The sequence below is a fragment of the Eucalyptus grandis genome, chromosome 8, assembly GCF_016545825.1.
Source record: "Eucalyptus grandis isolate ANBG69807.140 chromosome 8, ASM1654582v1, whole genome shotgun sequence".
NCBI lineage: Eukaryota > Viridiplantae > Streptophyta > Magnoliopsida > Myrtales > Myrtaceae > Eucalyptus > Eucalyptus grandis.
The window spans coordinates 61,987,389-62,007,979 of record NC_052619.1 but is presented as its reverse complement, the minus strand read 5'-3'; positions in this window follow the sequence as shown (position 1 = coordinate 62,007,979).

Sequence of the window (20,591 nt, the reverse complement as noted above, 5' to 3'; positions counted from 1 at the left end):
TGATCGGTCCCAAGTCCGACGCGGTAAAATTCTTTAATTGCTTCACTCAATAGATTAGTTCCCTCGTGAGTGGCCAACTCTGAGGGACGAACTACATGCACAGATGAATCGTCCGACTCAATTGGTTGAAAATAAAATTGAGAAAAATCGGGATGTCACAACTCTTCCCCTCTTATAAAAATTTCGTCCTCGAAATTTAAACCATTACAGATCTTTAAACAAGAAGGTAGGGGTACAATTGTCTTATCGATTCTTCAGTCTCCCAGGTTGCTCCTTTAGTGCCGTGGTGTTGCCAGACCACTTTGACCAATGGGATGGTCCTGGTGCGCAGAACTTGCTCCTTGCGATCCACAATCTGGACCGGGCTTCAACGTACGACACCCTGTCGTCCACATCTAATTCCTCGAAATTCAGAACGTGAGTCAGGTCAGGTTCATACTTCCTTAACATCGACTCGTGAAAGACATCATGCACCTGTGACAACTTCGGCGGCAGTGCAAGACAATACGCTAGAGTCCCTATTTTTTCCAAAATCTCGAAGGGACCTACATACCTCGAACTCAGTTTCCCTTTGTTGCCAAAGCGGGAAGTACCTCTCACCGGTGACACCTTCAGGAAGATGTGCTCACCAACTTGGAATTCCGATGGCCTTCGACGCTTATCAACATAACTTTTTTGGCGGCTCTGAGCGGTCTTTAGTCTACGTCTCGGTAATCAGAATCGCTTCCACCGACCGCTGAACTAGCTCTAGACCGGTGATCTTTCTTTCTCCGACCTCATCCCAACACACTGGCGTTTTGCATGCTCTGCCATACAATGCTTCAAAATGAGCCATCTGAATGCTCTGCTGATAACTATTGTTGTAGGCAAACTCGACTAGATGAAGCTGTTCCTCCCAACCTCCTTTGAAGTCCAAGACGCAAGCTCACAGTATGTCCTCAAGAGTCTGAATTGTCCTCTCAGACTAGCCATCAATCTGCGGGTGATAGGCCGTACTGTACTGTAGCTTCGTTCCTAAAGCGGATTGCAAGCTCTTCCAAAAAGCGGCGGTGAACCTCGGGTCTCTGTCTGAAGTAATAATGACCGGCACCCCATGCATACGCACCACCTAGCACACATATAGATCTGCGAGTCTATCCAAACTCAAGTCCCTCTGAACTGCAATGAAGTGAGCTGACTTTGTTAGCCTGTCGACTACTACCCAAATTGAATAATTTCCTCTCTGGCTCCTCGACAATCCCGTCACGAAGTCTGTCGTGATATGCTCCCATTTCCATTATGGGATCTCAAGGGGTTGTAGAAGTCCTCCCGGTTTGCAATGTTGAGCCTTCACCTATTGACACGTCAAACACCTAGCGACATGCTTGGCGAGTCTGCCTTCATGCCACGCCACTAGTAGTGTTGACGCAGATTTTGATACATCTTGGTACTACCGGGATGAATGTTGTAACTGCTACGATGCACTTCTGATAAAATCTCCTCTCTAAGCTCCACATCGTTAGGTACAACCAATCGTCCTTGGAACCTCAATGTTCAATCCTCAGAAGTCTGAAAGTCAACTTTCCTTTTCTCCACATCCTCTTGCAAGATTTTCTAAACATCTAGATCTGTCTACTGAAGCATCCTGATCCTGACCTGAACTTCCGACTCAATTCTGAGGGTGGCCATAAGATTTGAAAGGTGGCCTACCTCAAATTTGAAATCTGAATCTCGTGCTCTCTCAATTAGACCCCATTCCTTGAGTACCATCTGAGCAACTAAAGACTTCCTACTCAGTGCATCGGCGACCTTGTTCACCTTTCCGGGGTGATACAAAATCTCACAATCATAGTCCTTTAGGAGTTCCATCCATCGGCGTTGTCTCATACTCAACTCCTTTTGAGAGAATAAGTACTTGAGACTCTGTTGGTCAGTGAAGATCTGGAATCTTTCTCCGCACAAATAATGCCTCCAAATCTTCAGGGCAAAGATGATCGCTGCAAGCTCTAAGTCATGCGTCGGATAATTCAACTCGTGAGGTCTCAACTGATAGGACGTGTATGCAACAACCCTACCATGCTGCATCAACACGCAACCCAATCCTTTAAACGACGCATCACTGTAGATCTCAAACCCTCCTGGACCAGATGGGATAGTAAGCACAGGTGCGGTAGTTAGCTTCTGCTTAAGCTCTTAAAAACTACTCTCGCACTTATCCGTCCACAAACTTTTCCTTCTTCAGCAGTCTCGTCATCGGCGATGCTAACATGAAAACCCTTATACAAACCGTTTGTAATACCCTACTAAACCTAGAAAACTTCTGATCTTTGTCACTGTCATCGGTCTCGGCCAGTTGATTACTGCCTCAATCTTTGCTGGGTCCATTGAGATTCCTTCTCCGGAGATGACATGACCTAGGAAAGCCATACAAGTTAGCCAAAACTCTCACTTACTAAACTTGGTGTACAGCTCGTGATCTCTCAAAATCTGAAGCACTATCCTTAAGTGCCTTTCATGATCCTTAGTACTCCTCAAATACACCAGGATGTCATCGATGAAAACAATTACGAACTGATCTAAGTACTCTCTGAACACCCGGTTCATCAGATCCATGAAAGTAGCTAGGGCATTCGTCAACCCGAATGGCATCATAGTAAACTCATAATGGCCGTATCGAGTGCGAAACGCCGATTTCGGTATGTCTTCCTTCTTGATTCTTAGCTGATGATATCCTGTCCTCAAGTCGATCTTAGAAAATATCGACGCTCCCTGAAGCTGATCAAACAAGTCATCGATCCTCGGCAATGGATACTTGTTCTTGATCGTCACCTGATTGAGTTGACGATAGTCGATGCACAAGCGCAAGGAACCATCCTTCTTCATTACGAACAGAACTGGCGCTCCCCAAGGTGATGCACTAGGACGAATAAATCATTTATCCAACAACTCTTGCATCTGCACCTTCAGTTCCTTAAGTTCTGATAAGGCCATCCGGTAAGGAGCTTTAGAGATTGACTCTGTCCCAGGAGCTAACTCAATTACGAACTCTATCTCTCTCTCTGGTGGCAAACCTGGTAATTCTTTCAGGAACACGTCTGCGAACTCTTGCACCATTACGATGTCTTCAATCCTCAATTCCTCCACTGTCGTGTCCACGACAGTCACCAGGTAACCTTAGCAACCCTTACCTAGCAAGCGAGTTGCTTCGAGCGATGAGATTAAGGAAACCGAGGGTCCTCCTCGACTCCTAATAAATTCGAAACTCTCACCCCCTAACGGGTTAAACTGAATCGCCTTGCAATAACAGTCCATCTTAGCTCGTTGCTTGGTGAGCCAGTCCATACCAATTATCACATCAAAATCATACATGGCTAGGACTATCAAGTCTATCCTCCCCTTTCGCTCACCAATCACTAACTTGCAACCAAGACAACCCACTGTAGCTAACACATTATCCTTCAACGTCGTAGATATGCTAATCACAGACTCCAACAACTCATAAATTAATTCTACCAACTCAACATATCTTTCAGCTATAAATGAATGAGAAGCTCTAAGATCAAATAAAGCATAAGCAGGTTGGTCGTTCAGTAAGACCATACCTGTGATCACGTTAGGCGCTTCCTCCGCCTGTCCTCTGGTGATCGCATAAGCCCTTCCTTGAGCCGGAGGTCGGTTCAATTCACCCTGCGGCATGATCTGCGGCGCGACTCCTCTATTTTGACCTAATGGTGGCGGTGGCGGTGGCGGCAACTGACGCTGTCCCATCTGATTCCTAGGGCAATGCCTAGCTATACGACCCTGCTGGCCACACTCATAACAAGCGCTCGTCCTAGGAGGACACGGGGCTGAACCATGTCGTCTTCCGCATATACGACACACACCATTCGGTCTTAGCACCGGCTTTCCTATCACACCCTTCCTGATGAGTGGAACATGATATCTTCCTCCAGGCATCGGTCTCTACCCAAATCGATTACCTTCTCTATTTGAATTAAACTGCGACCCAGATGCGGCAGCTCTCTCATTCTGGTCTTTCTCAATCAGCTGGGCCCGCTTGTAGAGGTCATTGTACTCCTTCAGATCTAGTGGTACCAACAAGCTCCTCACCTTCAGTCGGAACCCATCTCTAAACCTTCGAGCTCAGTCTGACGGTTGTTGGACCAACTCAGGGGCATACTGCGATAGTTCAACGAACTTCGCTTCATACTGATCAACTAACATGGCACCTTAATGAAGGCGCTGAAACTCCGCCATCTTCACCTCTCTGGCACAATCAGAAAAGTACTTCTCATTGAAGACTTCAAGAAAAGCATTCCACTCTGGAACCACACCTTCAGGGAACACTATCCTTTTGTTAGTCTTCCACCATGTAGCTGCGATCCCCCTCAACTGATAGGCTGCCAAGACGACTTTTTCTGCTTCAGTGCACAACAACAACTCAAAGGCATTCTCTAACTCCAGGATCCATAATGCTGCAGCTTCGGGGTCTCCTGTTCCCGTGAACGTTGGCGGATTCAACCTCAGAAAGTGTTGTACCAACTTCTATCTAGGCCTCCCAGCGGCCACATCCTCAGGTGAAATTTCATCAAGTTCCTCTTATGGCTTGGCAACTGGTGTGGCGGCAGCAGGTGTGGTGGCAGGGGCAGCGGCAATTGCGGCAGCAGCAGCAGCATTGGCAGCATTGGTGGCAGGGTAGTAGCGGCGGCTGAAGCGACGGCCTGCTGGTCTAGTCTGTCACCCATCAACTCAAGCATCTGCATGATTCCAACAAACCTCGGATCCTCAAGGGCTACTACATCATCTGGAGGCGTTGCTGCACCACTCGCACTGCCTCAGCCTACACTCTCCCTAGGGCACCTCGGGCACCGACTCTCATCGGCGGCCCACCCCGAAACACGGGGCCTACTGATCTCTTCCTAGTAGCTCTCGGCACTCGGTCACTCATGCTACATGCTCAATATAGATGTCTATTTACAAATTCCAATACCACATTAGAATCTGAGTGACCTCACAATAAGTTAACAAACAGCTAACAATCACTTGCATCAGTATAATAAAAGCCTTTCCTACCAACTATCCCATGACTCCCACGCACCTTATCACTCCATACATGAACCATGCTCTGATACCACTTAAACGGGGTCGTCACGCCCCGAACCCCGAGACACGTGATCAACCCGTTATGGTCATGTAAATGCGACATTCCTAGGTAGTGTCGTCGACCCCATTTTAATTTATTATGCGCATGCGGAATGAATTACGAAACCCCTGACAAATAAATTACGGGATAGGACAGCAGGAAAATCAAATCAAAATCAAACAAACATACTTTCATACATCATCATCATCATCATCCCAGGGTTTACATACCAACAGGATCCAGAGACTATATGCACCAAAAATGAGTTAGAGTTTATGTGCATCAAAAAGGGTCAGTCTACACAACATGGATCGGTCCGCCAAAAAGAGGAACAGTCCTAAGACTATTGGTCGGCCCCGTTCGACGATCCCACATCCTTAGGATCAGTCACCCAAGAGGCCGGGGGCGATGCGTTGATCACTCTACCATTGGGAAAATCCGCCACGCCTTTACCCAAAATGACATTCATCACAACCAACGGAATATCCATGCTATCCAGTGGTCCAACCCTAATGCCATTGACTCCAGAACGAAACCAAGCCCTAAACATATAAGGTACTATGACATCCACAATCACCTGGACCTAGATAATGGACCTAACTAACTGATAGACCTAAGGACTTCCAGGGTCAGGAGCACTCTCTGTCGTCTGGTCAATCTCTATCGGCATGCCACTCATCTCTGGGGGCACCGCCATCTACGGTCCTATAATATTTTTCCCAAACCGGGATGAGACTTTGTCTCAGCAAGTTCACCCCTCCTAAACCCCTATTAGAAAGAAAATACGCCCAAGAGTGGTCTAGCCACACAGCACAGAAGACTTACCTCGCCTTATTGCCTTCCTGCAAATTAGTACAATTCATATCACTTGATCACCGGTAGTAATAAAAACTTAAATCATCGAAACACAACCAATTCCACATGGTGAACAATCACAACAAGCGCTCCAATCATTAATCACTGCCACACACGGGCATAGCCAACTTGCAGTTCGACTATCTACTGACATTAATGCCAGGCACGCTCCCCCATGGAGCGCGGCTTCATCACCACGTCGATGGCATTCCCGAAGGAGCATGGGTCCGCTTGGCCTAGCCTTTATTGTGACTGCGCCACGTCACTCTCTTGACGACATTTCTAGAATAGTAAAGGTCCAGTTGGCCTAGCCACTACTACGACCCGAGCCACGTCACTCTCTTGACGGTATTTCTAGCAGAATAAGGGTCCAATTGGCCTAGCCACTACTACGACTCGAGCCTTTCAACCAGCACACAACAATTCAATAACCAATTACACAAATCATCACTCAATTTGTAATATCTAATCATCAAATTCATGATCTGAATACACAAAGAAAGCGACCATCACGAAATTCTTAGAATTTAAGGTCCAAAAATAATTTTCGAAATTTATTAAATAATTAAATTTATTCCAAAAATTAATTAAATAATAATATCGATATTTTTCACCATCCACACTCAATTTATTATATCAAATCATCAATTTCAAAATCTGACTACACAAGAGCGGACCGGCACGAAATTTTGAGCAATTGAGATCAAAAATAATTTTTTTATTAATAATATTTAATAATTTTCGGAATATAATATATTATTAAATTATCCAATAATTTCGAAGCATTTATTTAAATCAGAAATCAATTCCTTTAAGTCACATCAAGGCTTACATTAAAATAAACCTACTTAACTTTAAACTAAACATACTTTAACTTAATTAAAACACCTTAATCTAATCCACAACTAAATAAACTAATCTAACCACCTAATCCCAATCAACCTAAGCTAAACACACTTAAGGCATCATTAACCCTCTAATCAAGATTTAGTGAGGTAAACTCACTTGATTAATCGGCCGCTTGGACCAAAACGACGAGGGCGACGCCGGGATCAACTTTTCCAAAGGCGAGCCTAGCTTCCGGGGTAGGGAAGACAGCCAAAACGAGCCACGACCGAGTTGCAAAACCCACTCGGCGAGCTGCTGGTTGGAGTCAAACGGAGGTGGCTCGGCAGCGGTTCGGGCGGAGGAACGGTGGAGGAAAGACGGCGGTTGCTCGGGACGGTGTCGGGCGACGCGGTGACAACAAAGGAGGCTCTGGTGATGGCGAACGACCAAGAGCAGCGGTTGGTCGACGGGGCTTGGTCTTGCGAGCGAAGGGGAGATGGTGGAGCGACAGGCCGTTGCGTGGGCAACGCGTGGACGAGCGACGACCGCGGCAACGACGATGACGACGGCGAACAGGCGACGGCGAGCGGCGAAGGAGGCGGAAGAAACTTGCTGCAACCGGCCGGATTTCTCTCTCCCTCCCCTCCAATTTCGAATTCCAAGTCCCAAGAAGCTAGAGGTTGAAGATGATGTTGATGGGTGGCTTTTTGGGATTAAATCTCCACCCTTCACTTGTCAAGCTCTCCTCACTTGGCTCCAACCACCATGCCATCATCCCATGTCATCTTCCACTCACTCAAATCCTCCACAACTTCTCCAATGGTTGCACTTTCATTTTCCGCCGGGGTCCAATTCTTGTACATTCAATTTCTTCAAATTTTTTTTTCATTCAATTCTCTTCTAATTGAGTCCAATTAAAATCCACAAAAATCATCTCATGATCCTGATAAGGTATGTGACATAACCGAGCTTTCAATTTCTAAATTCAATCCCAATTTTCACGGTTAAATTCAACCTAGTGCGATTTCAGCGCGCCTAATCCACTGAGTAGCTTTTGGGAGAATTTTCTTGCATCCGACCCGAGGGTGATCAGTCCACAAGTCTGACGCGGTAAAATTCCTTAATTGCTTCACTCAATAGATTAGTTCCCTCGTGAGTGGCCAACTCTGAGGGACGAACTACATGCACAGATGAATCGTCCAACTCAATTGACTGAAAATAAAATTGAGAAAAATCGGGATGTCACACTAGTTGAGAGGCCATTAGCTACTAGTGCTCCATTTAGAATCAATTAAATCATGCTCTGTGGTTATTAACTTATAATTATGTTTCGAACTACCCATGAGAGAGAGACAAATAGAGGGAGAGGGTGGAGAGACGATTAGAAGTGGCCTCGATTAAACCGAGATCTAATCCAGCAGTAACACTCGCACCTCAAATACTGCACCTTTACACTAACCTCAAACAAAAAATCACCCCTTTCTTTCACACCCTGTAATCCCAACCTCAAATTAACTTGAGTCTAATACAGCAGCAACACTCACATCTCAAATGCTGCACATTTACACTAACCTCAAATGCAAACTCACCCCTTTCTTCCATAACTTGTAATCCCAACCTCAGATTCTGTAGAAAGCGGAACACTAAGATTTGCAGACATTAAGAGAGAAAACCATGAATTCAAGAGACCCAAGAGGCCCACCTTGACATCTTTCGGGACCAGATCAAGCCTAGCCTTAGGATTCTGATAGAAAGCGGAACCCCCGCCCGCATTCCTAATCTCCCTCAAATGCCCCAAGTAATTATAATCGTCGTTCGGAAACCCAAGCTCCATAATCTCCTTCTGATGGTAGCCGGCAAAGTGAAGATGGCAATGGGCTTCTAGAAATCACCGAAGCCGCCGTCGCATGTCAAGCTCGAGCTCCCCGAGCACGAGGTCGTCCCAGAGACAGTGTTCCTCGTCTCGGTGCCGGAGGGCCTGATCTGCTCCAAGAACGCCGAGATTGCCAAGTTGGTGAGGCGAATCGAAGAGCTAGAAGCGTCGAACGAGAGGATGAGTTGCGAACTGGAGGTGTATAGCCGACAAAGTGAAGATGGCGGCGCCTCAGTCCATAGCAGAGTGCGCGCAGGACATGCTCTGTTGTTGTCGCCATCACAGAAGGAAGAGGGACGAAGGAGAGACTTGCAGAAGAAAGGGGCTTTGTCCCTCAATCGATCGCCATTGCCGTTGCCGTCGCAGTCGCTGTCCCTGCCGTCGTCATCGTCGCAGTCGTCGTCGCCATTAAGAGAACTCAAACGGGAACCGATAAAAACCAAGAGACACGACGGGAGGCGAGAGACGGGAGAGAACCGAATTAGATTGATTTTATCGGTTTGTGCCTTTGTGGTTCGGTTTTCAGTTCGGTTAACCGATAAAAACCGAACTGATAAATTTTTTTCGATTTTTGATGAAAACCAAACCGAAACCGAACCGAACCAAAAAAATCAAAATTTTCGGTTCGGTTCGCGGTTCGGTTCGATTTTCGGTTTGGGTCTTGACACCCTAGTGTCAACCATTCATTTCTTGAAACCATTACTTACGGGAACTTATTCAATCTCTCATATCAAGCTTGAGGTGCCTATTTCGAGACAAGTACAAGGCTTTCTTCAGTCCGTAGATAAAATCTGATTTTCTAGGGTCTTCGAATCCTCGTAGTTGTTCCACATAGACTTCTTGTTAGATAAAACCATTTACAAATGCACTTTTGACATTCAATCGAAATAATTTGAAATTATGGAAACATGCATATGCAAGTAATAATCTTATGGCTTCTAATCTGGCTACAAGTGCATATGTCTTATCATAGGGCCCGTTTGGTTCGCTTTTGGGAAATGCATTTGCAAAAATGCAAATACCTTTGAGTGAAGGAGATTTTCCAAAATGCAAATATCTTTGGTAAAATTTGCATTGAGATACAACTTTAGCCAAAATATTGTTTGGTAAAATTTGCATTTGTAAATGACTTTTATTAAATTAAAAACAAAAAAATATTTGTATTTGTATTTTTTTTTTTTTTAAGTCCGCCACCGAACCGCCAGATCCGCGGCGATGGCCGAATTTGGCCCTCAGACGATTCGGGGTCAAGTGACCCAGGCGACGGCCGCCCGAGGTCGCGCGCCACCATCATCAAAGTGTAATTTGAGAAACGAGATGGGGTAGTAGAACCAATGTCATCGGCTAGATCATATTTCCAGACATGGAACATAATGACATTATGTATGTATATATATCTCCACATAAACATGTCCATACACAAATAAGCTGAGTAGGGCACATTTTTTATTTTCTAAACAACAAACAGACAGAGAAATACAACATTGGAGAAAGGTTGGATCACTCGAGTTCAGTTTCTCCGCAGCAACTTCTTCATGGTCCATTCTTTGGCTTCCTTAATTTCCGCACACATTCACTAAAAAATGATGCATGTTCACTTGCACGGGTGTCGGTCCAGCAATATGTGGCAAAATGCTCGCAGTTGTTGTTGATGAGGTTGTAATCGCCAAAAGCATTATCCGTGTGAAGCTCGCTGGCCTTATCAACAACTTGATGGGGTAATTTGGTATCGAGTAACGTGGTGCAAGTTCCTCGCCTTGTGTTGACACTTAAATTTTGGCGACCCGCTTAGTCATTTATTGCATTAAAAAATTAGGGGTTAATTTTATTTATGAAAAAATAATTAATTGCATAGCATATAGTTTTAGGTGTATTTATTTCTTAATTTGCATTTACATTGGGCCGGTGACAAGTGGGTTCAAATTGATGGTTCAGAATATTAATTTAGTGAATTGGATTAAGCCCACAAATGGAGTAAATTGGCCCAAGCCTATATCCTTGAAAAGATTTTACGGATTGATTTATACGAGATTTCAAATTTTAAAAGAATCCTCTTGCAATCCTAAATCGTATCAAAAACAAATATTATATTTGGAAAAAGAAATTTTCGTGGATATGGATTTGGAAAAATTAAAACCCTAACTCGCGGCCTATAAATAGATTAAATGCTTAGGGTTTGAGGGGAAGGCCACGCAATAGAAAGATACGGCCTCATTAGGGGGTTTTTTCTCGATGGCCAGAAGAAAGAAAATAATGAGCACAATCTTCGGTTTTTAGGGTTTGTGGGAGGAGGAGGTCTTGACTTTTTCCTTCTGCAAATTTGGTGCTGCACAAAGTACGAAGGGAGCAGGGACAGACCGGTGAGTGAGACGTGTGCTGCAGAGAGGAGAGAGAACAAAAAAAAGAAAGGAAAAAGAAAAGAAAAGAGAGGAACAGGTCTTCTTCTTCGTGCGGTTGCCTCGCCAACCACTGGTGCCTCCGCCTGCAACACGACATCGCGCCAGCACCGCCTTGTGCCGGCCACTGAGCCATCCGCCGTTCGTTCCCCGCGACGTCGTCGCTGCTACCCGCCTCTGCGGCAGATCCCGAGCCCTTTGCGCCGCGCCTCTGCCTGCTACCCTCCGTATTGGCCGCCGCTGCCGCTGTTCTGCCCTCGCCGACGCCCGCGAAGCCACGACGAGCCCGACGCCTTCGACCGCGAGACCTGCACAGCGCCACCGCCGCTCTGTCAGCAACCCGCGAGCCCTCCGCACCTCTGCTTTGCCTCGGCGTCCGCCTCTGCTTCGCCGCTGCTCGATTTGCAGCAGCCGCGACCCGACGCCCTTGCAGTTTCACCTTCTATTGCTGCCCGATGCCACCGGAGCTCACGTCGCCGGTCTGCTGCTCTGCCTGAAGCTGCGCCGATCCTTGCCACCCTCACCAGTCGCTGAAACCCGACGGCGCTCCACCAGCCCGACGAAGCCGCCGCTGTGCCGATCTGCGCCACCGCACCGACGCCGCTGCTCAGCCGTCGATCTTGCAGCCCGAAGCTCCGCCTCCTCCGCGACTTGCTGCTGCTGCCGGTCCACTCTCGCCAAGGCTCCGAACGCCGGCGACCAGCTGCCCCTGCCGGACCTCCGATCAGCTGCTCTTGGTTGAGTACCCACGGGCTGCCGAGCCCTATTTTGAAAATATCAAAATCAATTAGGTAGTTTTCATTTATTTATTTTATCTATTTTAGTGTTCATTATTATTTTACTTATTTTGTCTTTTAGTGGAATTATTCCTTAAGGTATGATTGAGGGTTCCCGGCATGAAATTACTTGTGAAATTAGTGATTGTCAGTCCGATTTTCAAGCTCGAAATCTGACTCGCAATTACTTAAAAAATTGCCAATCCGATCTCCCGCTCGAGATCCGATTCGTGATGAAATTAGCCAACCCGATCTCATGCGCGAGATATGATTCGTCGATTTGGGTATCAATATGGCTTGATTTGCTATGGTGCTACTTAAATTAGTTTTATTTTAAAAAAAAAAAAGCAAAAAATGTAGTTTTAGGGTTTGCATGTTCATAATAGGAATTTTATTTCGAATTTTCAAAAATAAAAAAAAAATCAAATCAATTAATTTAGGTTGCTAGTTCTTTTTTAATTTGGATTGCATGTTTAATTATTTGGCAATTATTAATTTTGAAATTTAAAAAAAAAAGGAAAAAAGGAAAAACACAAAAAAAAAGTCATTATGCATATGTCATGTAAAATTAATGCATCTTTTGCACGTCATTGCATATTAGAATAAAAACCATGTGCACGTCATATAGAATTATGCTTATACAATGCACGTCATTTAGTGATTTTTGTTAGGTCCATTTAATTAGAAATTGTGAGTCATTAGATTAATTTAGATTGCATATTTAAATGTTGCATTTCTTTAATTTCGAATCTCATAGAAAATACAAAAAAAAATTATTTACAATAAATCATCTCATGCTTAGGATAGACTACATGCTTAGTTATGTCATATTGCTTAGGTCATATAGCTAAGTCATGTTGTCATGTCATATCATTTCAAGTTAAATTAGTGACATGCATTGCATATTGCATGATTTTCATTAATTAAGTGAAAACAAAACAAAAATTGCGTGTTAATTAGAACTCATATTTATGATTGCTGATGTGAATTCTAAACTAACAACGTAGATGCTTTCGTTGCTATGAGGTAAGTCATGCAATTTATTCATTTGCTTTCTTGAGTGTTAAATTGGTGGTTTGCGCACCCGCATGATCGCCTCACATGTTAGGGAATTAGACTTAAAATCAATCCAAACTGCCTGCAAAAACATTTTTGAAATTAAAAGAATGGTACCGAAAGAGCATTAGAGAAATCTAGTGTAACCAAGTCCCCTGAACTCATAAATCTCTGGTTTGTAGGAGTAAAGTAAATCTCCCGTTACTTTACTTGGGTTGCTAATCAACCCACCAAAAATAGATTAGTGACGACTCCTAATTAAAAAATTTGCATGTTAAAAACTTGAACTTAAGTCGCGAATTGATATGGGCTTGGGAGAGCCCGAGTTAAGTCTAGGCTTAACAATCCATTAGCCAAACCCTAGGTGGTTCACACCTCGAAAAAATTGGTTGCGACACCTTGCAAACTTAAACCTTAGTAATGGCCACCCGTATTCATACCGGTGAAGGGATCGGAGTTTTCTGCCATCCTGCCGGAAGTAATTGAGACAAGTTTTGACAACCCCACGATCGATGCTCTCCCAATATCCACATGTGAGGCAAGGAGACGAAATTTCTTGCTTGTAGCTAGTCTTAAAAAGTGAAGAAAATATGATTTTTTTGCTTTATGTTTGGGTTAAATGAATCACATAACCATTGTCGACGTAAATTCCTGTAATATGCACGTGCAAATCATTGAACAATCAAATTTAGTTCAAAATGGGCAACAACAACAATAACAACAAAAATCTAGAGGGACAATTTTGGCACAAAGTCCGAATATACTATGAATATTCACAAACTTCTTTATTTAACAAGATGCGGAGGCCGATTTTGGATTAGAAATCTGAATAATTTTTTTTTTTCTTTTGTTTGGCACGTTAGATAAAAATGAAATGTGCTAAGCTCCAGGTCAGCTCTAGAATTTTCTCTCCAGCTTTCCACTCGAGAAAACACTTTTCCACGAGAAAATATTAGGTGCGCCCGGCGCTCCACGTCACCGTGCGCCCCGCCCAATTAGGATGCGACACGTGTCGCCACGTGGAGCCGGGTCCCGCCTTTTCTTTTAGCCAAATTTTTGCCGCGTGCTTCTCTCCCTTCATTAATGACTGCGTCCTTTTCTCCTATTTGCACGCAAGCCGTCCCTTCCCCTTCCCCTTCCCCTCGCGTTCTCTTTCAAAAATTTTTGTTCTGCATTTTCTCCATGAAACCTGCAACCTCATCTCTCTCGACCAAAAAGCTCGTAGATTGCCTCCAAGGTTGGTCGCCTCTACCGTCGCCGTCGGGAACCACTCGCTCCGAAGAACTCTTTCGGTCGTGGCTGGGTCCCGAACTCTAACCATCTTCGCCTCGGCCTCTAAGGTGAGCGCGGACACCCAAAAGCCCGCTGGTCACCTCCGAGCTCGGCCACCTCCGCCATCGTCGCCAGGAGCCACTCGCTCCGAAGAGCCTCGCCAGTCGTGTTTGGGTCCCAAGCTTTGACCATTTCTGCCTCGGCCTCTTCGACGATAGCGTACGCTCAAAATCCAGCCGGTCGCCTTCGAGCTTGGCCACCTCTGCCGGTCGCCTCCTAGCTTGGCCACCTCGCCGTTGCCGTCAAGAGCCATTCACTCCCAAGAACCCCGCCGATCGTGGTTGGGTCCCGACCATCTCGCCTTGGCCTCTTCGGCGAGCGTGGACACCCAAAAGTCCGCTGCTTGCCTCCAAGCTCGATCGCCTCCGCTGTCACCACCAGGTGCTACTCGGTCCGAAGAGCCCCGCCGTGGTCGTGGCTGCGTCCCAAGCTCTAACCTTCTCTGCGTGTGCCTCCTCGGTGATCGCCGACACCCAAAAGCTCACCGGGCGCGTCCAGCAAGGATTGAGGATTGGTTTTCAAAGCATTGGGAGGTGGAACCAACAGTTCTATAAGAAGAAGCAGCAAAGCGAGCAGCAACGGCATTGATGCAGCGAGCCCTTCTCTAGCAATTTTGCAGTGTGTAGTAGGAGGACAAAACTTGAGTTTCACAATCGATTCAAAGCCTCGGTTCTAGTGGCTATTTGAATTGGGCAATGTGTTCTTCAAATTGGATGCTGCGCCATTTGCCTTTTCCTGTTTTGCTTCCACTCAACTTTAGATGTCCAGGCCAGAAGTTTGAGAACTTCTCACATAGCTGCATAAACCGCATTTGTGTCACCTTAATTTTGCTTCTCATCAATTTTAATTTTCCATTTCTTCTTCTCCTACCTTTCTCTCTTGTTTTCCTTTCATTCTTAAGAATTCAGTTTCTCCGTTGCGCTTACACATTGATTATTCGATCTGCTCATGGATCCATTGAAAACCAATACGCTTCATGGAGTTTTTATCCAGCATTTGTGCTTATGCGTCCATCTTGATCTCGGCAAACATCTCTTTCTTTAATTTTATGATCCCTTAAAACTGTAATGCTTCACATGGAATCGACAACTTAGGCCGATGAAAACAAAAGTACAAGGACATAAAATACATTGCATATTCGACTCAAGAGCGGCTGCGCTGAAATCGTGTAGCGCATGATCTCGTTTCGCCACCTTCAACGTGGGCTCTCCAAGTTCAGCTCAAGAAGACGGCTCGGACCTCTTACGCTCTCGATCACGGCGGCACCCACGAAGCCAATGCGTCTTCCATCGCTTCCCTCCTCGTGCAATCTCGACAGCAGCCCGATTCGCCGAGCTCGACCCAAGCCCACGCCAAGATGGTGGCGACCCTCTTGTCCGAATGCGGTGACAAGCGAGGGTTGAGCCTGATACACGCCCACGTGATCCGCTCCCGCTTGTTGGACTCGAATCCCGTCGCGTTCCACTGGAACATCATAAGAGCGTACGCGAGGCTAGACGCCCTGAGAAAGGCGCTGCTCGTGTACACGTTCATGGCGAGGGCGGGCGTTCTGCCGGATTCTTACACTCTTCCGATTGTCTTGAAGGCGGTGTGCCGATCTTTTGATTTTGAAGTCGGCAGGCTGCATGTCCCCGCGGGCGAGGAGCCGTGCCTCCTCTTCTCCGGCCTCCACCGGACAAAGCAACCACTTTGTCCCCCTCGGCCGACGAGCAGCAGAACCCCGACTCGAAGCTCTTCTTTGAGGAGGATGAGAACTGGCTTCTCAAATCCCTCTCCAAGCTCACCAACCCCTCGCTGTTCCCCACCTCGGACCCTCCGAACCTCGACCGAAGAGCTGGAGTTAGGACCGGAGGCGACCACGACCAAGACGCGGAGGCGGTCAGAGGTCGAGGTCGGGACTCGGCAGCTACGACTGGCGCGGCTCTTAGGAGCGAAAGAGATCGTTCACAACAGCGGCTGCAGTGTCGTCGCAGCTCGCTTCCATACCAAGGACAACCAAATCATCGCCGTCCGTGCCCGCCGTTCCTCCACATGAAACCTAGCAGCTGGAGTTAGGACTGCAAGGCAACCGCGACGAACTCAAGACCTAGCTACGATCGGCAGGGCTCTTAGGAGAGAGAGAGGGAGCGAGTGGCTCCTGGCGGCGACGGCGAAGGCGGCCAAGCTCGGAGGCGACGGGCAGGCTTTTGGGAGGGAGAGATTTTTGAAAAAGAGAGAGGGCGGGCGTCATGCGGCTTTGATTGAGAAATATGCAGAACAGAGAGAAATTTTTGAAAGAGAGAGGGGAAGGGGCGCTCTTCGTGCGAGCGGGAGAAGAAGTGTGCAGAGAACGATAAAGCATTTAATGAAGAGAGAGATGGGGGACGCAAAACCTTCTCTCAAAAGTGATGGTGGGCCCGGTAGAAGACCGAAGCATTTAATGAAGAGTGGTAAGGGGTGCAAAAATTTGACGGAAAATAATGGTGGGCCCGTCTCCACGTGGAGCCATGTGCCGCCTCTTCATTGGGCGGGCGCACGGTGACGTGGAGCGCCGGGCGCACCTAATATTTTCTCCTTTTCCACACACTAAAGGCGAGGACAGCATCAAAAAAAAGGAAAAAGAATTGCTAAAATTAATCTCGTTGACTAGTCCAGATTTCTCGTTCTTAATGTTGATAACTTGATATGGAGTTGAAAAGCACTCCTTTTGTAATATCTATCTACATAAGTCAAGGTTCGAAAGAACACTTCCTAAGGTCGAAATAAATTAAGTGAGCATTATTTTCTATGTTTGCTTCTGTTCTGCATCCTTGGTATAAAAAATTAATTATAGTCTGACCTGTAAAATTAATTATGGGTCATTCTCAAAAGGGCAATGCTAAGATAACGGTGCTTTTTGAACCACAAAGTCACTTTCCTTTCTAATAGGCAATCGGCTATAATTCTGATTTTAACAGAATTTATCAAGTCTAAGTTACTGGAAAAAGTCATAAAATCAAATTTCAAAGATGATTATCTACGTTATACATACACAGGGTTTTTGTGCAAATAAAGAGAATTGAATTTTTGTAGTTTTGGGTGTCAAACCAAAATCCGGGTAAAATTCTCTCTCTCTCTCTCTCTCTCTCTCTCTCTCCATCAAGAATCTAGGGTTTCCATTGTGTTATTAGAACCTATCATGCCTTTTTCTCTGGCGAGATGGCATGTTGGACTGAACTCAGACATTACTCGCCTTGAAATAATAGAAAAGGAAAGGAGAGTGAAACCATGGGGGTGGATTAAACTTAACACTGAAATAGACTCAGAAACATGGCCCCAGTTTAGCTGCCGCTTGTAGCAGGACTCTTCGAGAGTGGGAATTGTTTTTATCTTTCATTCTGGCCTGAGGGTAAGTGTTGCCTTGGCAGGAGATAGTATGAGAAAGTAGACTCACAAGCCATCCATCATGACAGTGAGCAAATCGGAGAAATCAGATTTGAATTGTTATTAGAACTTTTAACGCCTTTTTCTCTGGCAACAGAAATTAGACGTGAATTGCCTTGAAATGAAAGAAAAGCGGTGGGGAAGGATTAAACTTAACACTAATGGAGCCTCCAAAGCCAAAGGTAAACTACCTTTGCTTTGTGAGAGAAACGAGAGAAAATCATGGGGAGAGGAAGAGTAGAGTTGAAGAGGATCGAATCCAGGATGAACAGGCGGGTGAAATTTACTGCCATTAATTGGCATCTCATTTGGCTACATGGCTTTGTAGTCATTCATTTTCTGGTGGCTTCAATTTGACGAACCATCTGCTAGAAATATTTACTTTCTACTGAGTCTTCTAGGTATTGTTGGACGGAGTTGATCAGTGTAAACTGATCGGTTAGAGAGTAAAAAGATTGGCCTAATAAAGGAGCAGGAAAGAAAAGGACCAGCGCAAAATCAGGAAGATGAGGAGGACTCACCATGATGGCTGTATAATCCATACCACTCGTATCTATAAACGCGATCCCCAAGCTTGAGATCCTCAGGTCTCACCACCTTCCACATTAACTGCATCAATATCGTCAATATCTTGTTGATGATCTCCATCACCAATTTCTCTTATGGCTCTTTTTCTCTCAATTGGACTTGTGCTTGAGCTGATTTACCGGCAAAAATCTCCCGAAACTAAATAAAATTATTGCAGTGAAGAGAAGAACAAGAATACTCAGGTGAGGAAGCTAAATTAATCACCTACGCTGCCAACAGGTCTATGACAGGGATGATGAATGAGGTCCGCCGAAGAGAGGAAAGGAAAAGGAAGAAGTGAGTGAGAATGAAGTGGAAGGGACTAGACGACGAGGTTATGGTATGAGGCTTCAAGTGTGCACGGGTGTGAGAGAGAGGACGTCAATGGAAGAGAGAGGAAAGGAGAAGGAAATAGTGAGTGAGAATGAACTAGGGTAGAGCGGGCGATGCTGATAAGGTTATTGTATGGGGGTTCTTGAAAGGTGTGAGACTGAGAGATATGGCGTCTGCAGAAGAAAGTGGGCGATGACGATAAGTGTCACGCCCCGAACCTCGAGCGCGTCAACATCCCACCATGGTTATTCCAATGCGACATTCCCAGGTCGTGTCACCGACCCCATACATTTATTAATACGCAAGCGGAACGTATTATAAAACCCCTGACAATAAAATACGGGATAGAAAAGCAGGAAGCAAGGCCACAACATAACACTTCCATAATTCAACAGAATTACAAATAGAGGTCTGCGGCCAAAAGTCTACAAAAGATCGGCTCTTAAAAATGAATTGTCCTATGACCTACAAGTCGGACCCGTTCTCCAATCTTATGACTTCACCTCTGCAACTCCTCAAGGCCAACCAAAGCTATTTGGTCGCTCCGTCCACCAGGGACTTGAAATTTTAATCCCACAACCGGGATGAGACGATGTCTCGGCAAGTTCAACCCCCTAAACCCCTATTAGAAAGAAAATACGCTCAAGGGTGGCCTAGCCACATCACATAAAGAACTTACCTCGCCTCAATTCTTTCCTGCAGGTTAGCACAATTCAAATCGTTCAATCACAGATAGTAATAGGAACTTAAACAACCAAGATGCATTCACTTTCATATAACCAACAACCACGGGGGTTCTGATTATAAGACTAAATTGTTATGACACGTCCCATTCCATGCCGCACAATTCCGTCCCATAATCCGACCCATCAACAACACTCAACATGCATTCCAATTGTCATTCACGGCCAAACAAAGGCATAGCTTACTCGTAGTTCGGCTATCTGCGGCATATAACCAGCATCGCCTCCCCACCTTGGAGCGCGGCTTCGTCAGTGCATCGACAGCATTCTCGAAGGAGCATGGGTCCAGTTGGCCTAGCCTCTACTGCGACCCGAGCCATGTCACTCTCCCTTGACGGCATTTCTAGTAGAATAAGGATCCAGTCGGCCTAGCCACTACTGCGACCCGAGTCTTTCAACCAGCACACAACAATTCAATAATTAATTGCACAAATCATCACTCAATTTGTAAAATCTAATCATCAAATTCATAATTTGAATACACAGCAGCGATCAACACAAAATTCTGAGAATTTAGGGTCCCAACTTAATTTTCGGAATTTATTTAATAATTAAATTTATTTCAAAAATTAATTAAATAATAATATCCCTATCTTTCACAATCCACACTTGATTTATAATATCCAATCATCAATTTCAAAATCGACTACACAAGCGGACCGGTACGAAATTCTCGAGAATTTAGGGTCTTGACAAAATTTTCGGAATTTAATAAATAATTAAATTTACTCGAAAATAATTAAATAATAATTTATTAATTTCTAATAAAATATATTATTAAATTATTTAATAATTTCGAGACATTTAAATAAATCAAAAGTAAATTCATTTATGTCAAATCAAGGCTTATTTTAAATAAACCTACTTACCCTTAATTAAGTACACTTTAAATTAAACCACCATCTTAATCAAATCTACTCTTAATTAACATAAACTAACAACCTAATAATACTTAACATAAACTAAACCTCCCTAAGCATAATTAACCCTCTAAGTGAGGTTTAGTGAGCTAAACTCACCGGATTAGCGAGCCAAGCGCACAAAATGACGGGGTCACGCGAGGATCGACTTTCCTCAAAGCGGGCCGAGCATCCGGGCTCGGGAAGGCGGCCAAAACGGGCCAAACACCCGCTGCCATACCCATTTTTCCAGATTCTGTTTGGGGCCGATGGAGGGCGGATCCGGCCGGAATGGGCGGAGGAGGGCGGCGGTAGCTCGTGCGGGTGAGGCAGCAACTCCGGCGACCCTTCGGCGGCGGCGGCAGCAGCTCGGGACGGCCTGGTCGACGAGCTGGAGGCGCGGGCTAAG